The sequence below is a fragment of the Lepidochelys olivacea genome (assembly GCF_965140295.1).
Source record: "Lepidochelys olivacea isolate rLepOli2 genome assembly, chromosome: 1".
In the NCBI taxonomy this organism is placed as follows: Eukaryota; Metazoa; Chordata; order Testudines; family Cheloniidae; genus Lepidochelys; species Lepidochelys olivacea.
The window spans coordinates 324,001,221-324,007,245 of record NC_140411.1 but is presented as its reverse complement, the minus strand read 5'-3'; positions in this window follow the sequence as shown (position 1 = coordinate 324,007,245).

Sequence of the window (6,025 nt, the reverse complement as noted above, 5' to 3'; positions counted from 1 at the left end):
TCTAACAATCTCTTATAAAACTGAGTAATGGTATGCCATTTTACTGTAGTTTAAATAATTTTGTAAACTAATCAGGGCAGGGACTGTGGATTGTGTCCTTGGAGCACTGAGAGTGCATTGTCAGGGTGTAAATAACACCAAATTCATATTTACTTGTTTGTTATATTAAAGCTTGTTATACGGGTAACTTTTGGGGAAGGAGGGCTGGCATTCGTGGAAATAGACCAGATACTAAATCATTGTGGTGTGATACTATATGGGAGGTGTCAGGGTCCCTCCCTCCCCTCCCCCCCACTCTGAACTCTGGGCTACAGCTGTGGGGACCCGCATGAAATATCCCCTAAGCTTATATTCTACCAGCTTTGGTTAAAACTTCCCCAAGATACAAATTCCTTTCCTTGCCCTTGGACGGTATTGCTGCCACCACCAAGTGATTTACACAAAAATTCAGGGAAGGGTCACTTGAAATCCCTATCCCCACAAAATATCCCCCCAAGTCCCTTCACCCCCTTTCCTGAGGAGGCTTGAGAATAATATACCAACCAATTGCCTTAGCAATATGAGCACAGACCAGACCCTTTGTCTTCAGGACACTGAAATCAATCAGGTTCTTAAAAGAAGAACTTTATTTATAAAGAAAAAAATAAAAGAATCACACCTGCAAAATCAGGCTGGAAGGTAACTTTACAGGGTAATAAAAAAATTTAAAACACAGAGGATTCCTCTTTGGGCTCAGCTTCACAGTTACAAAAACAGAAATAAAACTACCTCTGTAGTATAGGAAAATTCACAAGCCAAAACAAAAGATAACCTAACACATTTCCTTGCCTTACTTACAATTTCTGTGCTTTTAAATGGATTATTCCAGGTATATTTTCAGGAGATATTGTACCTGCTTGGCTTCTCCTTCCATCCGGAGAGGGAACAACACACACAACAACAAACAAATCCTCCCCGCCCAAGATTTGAAAGTATCTTCTTTCCTTATTGGTCCTTCTGGTCAGGTGCCAGCTAGGTTATTTGAACAGCTTAACCCCTTACAGTTAAAGTAATCCAGTACCGCTGCCAAGGAGGGATTTTATGCGACTGCATACATAAAGGTTGCTACCCTTCTCCCTATATTTATGACAGGAGGATATTATGAAATGTGTTTATTATTTAAAACAAAAAACCTCCCAAGACTTTTGATACTGTGAATTGGAGCAAGCCACTGCATCCTGAAGACCTCCTCAGATAGCTATATAGCTCCTTTATTACAAGTCTTAACAAAAGCCAAGTCCTGTAGTTAACATTACTGTATAAATTAACTATCATTAACACACAGCTGCACGGAAGTAAGACTTTTTTCAAATGGCTGTAGAAGTCTGATGGGTATAGAATTCTGTCTTTATCCAGTTAAGGAGAGAGTCTAGAAAGCTGTACCACAAATAGATTTCATCAAATGTAAAAGTTAATTACATGTAACCATGTTGTCTCCCCCCTCCTACACACACCTCCCTTTCTATATCCTGATTGCCAGTTTAAGAGCTGCTATTCTCTGCTCAGAGTAACAAAGGAAAATAAAGTTCTGTCTTTTTCTCCAAAGAGGGGAAATAAATGAACAGAAAACTCTCCTTTGAACTGCTACTTGCCAGTCTGTGGATTTGCTGAGAACACTTGTGTGAAGCAAACAAACCACCCTTCCTGTAAGAAATCTGTACCACTTGTCAGAAATATCAGTTGTCCTGTATGGGGAAAAAAAAACAAAGTACAGCCACTTATGATCGGTGTGTAAGGCACATCAGGATAAGTTCAGTGGGGGAAAGTGTTTTTCTTTGGCTATCCAGATAAGAATGTATTATAAGGTTTTCTTTTGATTTTGTGGCTGTGTTATTCCTCCTTACAGTTGTTGATTCCTATTATTTTGATAATGTTATTCCAGTAATGAATCCAGGTAATGATTTTTATGGTTTTTCTTCATCTTAACCCCTTTATTCCTGAAATCGTAACTCTGCCAAATATGGAAATACTATAAAGAGGCTAATGGTCCATTTTTTTTCTAACTTGTTTTATCCAGTAAATGTGAAATACACAATAAAATCTATTTTTATTAATTTTTTGTTTTACTGGTGTGATTTACTACTGCTTCACCTGGAAACGCATTAGCTCCACTTGCTCTGGATCACAGGTGTTTGATATTTTATACTTGATTAATAGAAAGTACTTAACCTGAAGAGGACAAGTGGAAAGAATTCAGGCTGAAGGGGGACATTCATTTCCATTTAAAAATAACTATTCTTTATTGTATTGAAACATGCTCGTCTCTTGGGAGGTGCTTTCTCAACTAATGAAACTACTTCGTAGGCTTCCATTTTTATTTGGTGAGCATGTACTATAAATTAGATGCAGAAAATACAGCACTTTTTATTGAAGGCCATTCTAATTATCTTCAGCTGTTTGCTCCTTCAGAGTTACTTTTTATTACTGGGGATTTTGAGTGCACCAAGGAAAGCTGGGTTTTTTTGTTTTGTTTTTTTTTCCTTGCGGAGTTATTTTCTCTCTCTATCTCTCTCTCAATCTGGCCCAATAACTGTTTTTGGGCCAGAGAGATAAGGGGAATGACTGTGTAGTCCAGTGATTAGGGTACCCACTTGGGAGATGAGGCCCCAACTCCAGTCCTCCTGCTCCAATCTCTCACTCATTATTTATCAAGAGCGCAGCAGCTTTAACAGGAGATATTGGGGGAGCCCACCTTAGAATATCCCATAGCTCAGTGATTAGAGCCTACACCTAAGAGGCGTTAAGCCCCTGTTCAAATCGTTCCTGCCTCTGAGGCAGAGAGGGCTGAATTGAACCTGGGTCTCCCATGTCCCTGATGAGTGCTCTAAACACTGGCCTAAAAGTTATAAGATGGGTGGTGACAGCACCGCCTCTTCCTCCAGCCAGATTTTGAGTGGGACAGATCCAGTAGGGAGCCTCTGAGCATGCCTCTGAGATTGGGCCCTGCATGTGACTTAGGTAGCCAAACATCTGTCTCTCCCTGGTTCATGAATTGCTGTGGGACCTAGGCAGAATATAGGCACCTGGATGCCTAGACTGAGGCAGCAGTGTGCATGCTCATAGGCAGGAATGTAGGGATGATGGGAACTTCTTACTCTAAAACTTAGGCACTGGATGAGTTTAGACACCTACAGGATTCAGCAGGAGTTTTGTTGATCATAGTGGAGCCAAAATTGGGATTTACCGTGTCCAAGTGTGAGGTTTAGGCACCTAAGCACCTTTGTAGACTCAACCCTTAGTTTTTACAAGTAATCGTGTCAATGACCGTGAACCAATTCTGCCAAACATGGTTTAATTAGATGTTACTCATACCATAAAGTTGTCAAATTATGTCTTGCATCAATTCTTTAGGAAAGCATATCCATCTAATGTGCCACAGTCATGTTTTGTCCCCTGTTGAATGTAATTACCCTTGTCTGCCTTTCATTTGGTGATTTAAAAAAATTCATTCCCAGACATTCATGTTGCTTTAAGGGACATAAATGGAATAACGAAGACCAGTTGTGAAGAATTGGGCTCCTTGTAAGATAGAACAATATTACTGAATTTCTGTTGTACTATTTTTACACACCAGAATGTTTCTGTCCAGGGAAGCTCCTTTTTAACACTCTTCCCCCGATATTGAACTTTTAAAGAGTATGAGAACTGTATGCCAACTGTGTCTTTGCTCCTTTCTCCAATAAATGTCAATACCTACCCTATTTCCTCACAGGAGAACAAAGGAGGTCTACACTACAAAGTTAGGTCGACACATGCTGCGTTAGGTCAATTTAATAATGTATGTGTCTACACTACCGAGTCCCTTCCGCCGACCTAAAGGGCTGGTAAAGATGACTTCTGTATTCCACCTCTGTGAGAGGCGTAGCGCTTCAGTCAATGTCCACACATCAACATGGGGATAGTGTAGACACTGCGCTGTGTAATTTGAATGAATTGGCCTCCAGGAGGTTTTCCACAGTGCTCCACTGTGACCACTCTGGAGAGCACTTTCAACTCCACTGCACGTCAGGCAGGTACACAGGGAACAGCCGCCCCATTGTTAAAGCCCTGGGAACTTATGAATTTTCATGTCCTGTTTGATCAGCGTGGAGAGCTCATCCACAGCTGACAATGGATGCTTAAGCCGCAAATGCGCTCCAGCATGGAACACACAGGATGCAGTGGATCTTATTGCTGTGTGGGGAGAAGAGTCTGTGCAGGCAGAGCTCCGATCCAGCAGAAGAAACACTAACATCTATGCGAAAATCGCGCAGAGCTTGGGGGAGAAGGGCTACACCAGGGACACACACCAGTGCAATGTGAAAATAAAGGAGCTTCAGCAAGCATACCAGATGACAAGGGAGGTGAACAGTTGCTCTGGATTTGAGCCACAGACAATCCGCTTCTATGAGGAGCTGCATGCGATTCTAGGTAGTGACCCCACCACTACCCAAAACGCTCCATGGATACCTCCCAGGAACCTTGGGTGACCTCGGGCATCAACGAGGAGGACATTGTTAAGGAGGAGGAGGAGGAGAATGCATCGCACGCAAGCAGAAGATCCATTATCCTTGACAGCCAAGAACTTTTTTTTAACTCCGGAGCCCATCCCCTCACAGGACCAATTGTCGGCGGAGCGTGATGCTGGGGAAGGCACCTCTGGTGAGTACATGTTTTCAATCAAACTGTAAGGGTCATATATTATTTTTAATGTTGAATCTGAATAAAAAATTGGGATAGAAGTTATCAGCAACCACTCCAGCTACGCAGAGGGTACTCGCCAAAAAAGACTTTATATGCCCAGGAATGGCCTGCGAATCTCTAGGAAGCTTTCATGGAGGTACTTTGCAATCCTTTGCAGAAGGCTTCTGGGAAGGCCTGCCTTATTTCATCCACCACGGTAGGACACTTTCCCACAACACTCCAGTATTAACTCTTCTGGCATCATTGCGACAAACAGCACTACAGTATAAGGACCAGGTCTGTACCCAGATGCTTGCAGCATCTGCTCCCTTTCCGCCTCTGTTACCCTCAGGAGAGTGATATCACATATGGTCACCTAGGGGAAATGGGGGAAGGCTTAAATACTAGCCCTTAAACTGCAAGCAATTAGATAAGTAATCCACCTCTGTTTTGGTGAATTCTGGGTCACACAACCACACTTTCTTCTTTGAGTGGTGTCCCTGTAGATGGTCCACTTTATGTGTCATTGCACTCCTGCACTTGTAGCTGAAGATTTAAGGTGGCAGTCCCCGTCTCACACTGCTTTAGGCAGATAACTAGCGCTGTGCAACCTGCCCTCCCCCACACTTCCTTCTCTGCTGCCATTGGTTCAAGTCAGAGTACTCAGCAGCTCCACACAGCTAGAAATAAGCCCTTCTTCCTTTAGCAGTAGTTCTCAGTTCTTAGAATATTAGCGACTTTTTCCTTCCTACTTTGTCCCCATTCCTTCAAAAAAAAATTTTTTTTTTCTCCTCATAGGACCTTGTTTCCATTATCCCCAATCGCAGCAGCATCTGTGTCTCCACTGAAGAGAGATGCTCCCTCAGGGGCATGCCTGGTATCTCAGGCTTTAAACGCTGCACTACCTGATGCCTTTCAATCCCTCTCTCAGACGGACACTCTAAGTGCATCCGCTGCCTTGGCGAGGGACACATGCCACAAAAGTGCTCGCACTGCCACAACTTGAAAGCCCACACTGGAAAAGCCACCGATGTACAGCTAAAGCGTCTCCTTGTGGAGAAGTCTCTTTGCCTGGCATCTGAGCCTGAGGTACGAACCCCTCCCTGCCAAATGCTGACTGCTGCCTCAGATAAAGGCTCCTCTTTCAGAGGCGAAGAGCCTGAACAACATAGCAAGAAGGCAAAGAAACGGGGCTCCACGTCCCTGTCTCCGGAGTTGCTCAAGAAAAGGCGCTCCAATAGCAGCAGAAGACTCCTGGTACCGACTGCACCGGCCATACCAACAGCCGACAGACCAGGTCCCTCCAGTACCAACGGTAACAAGA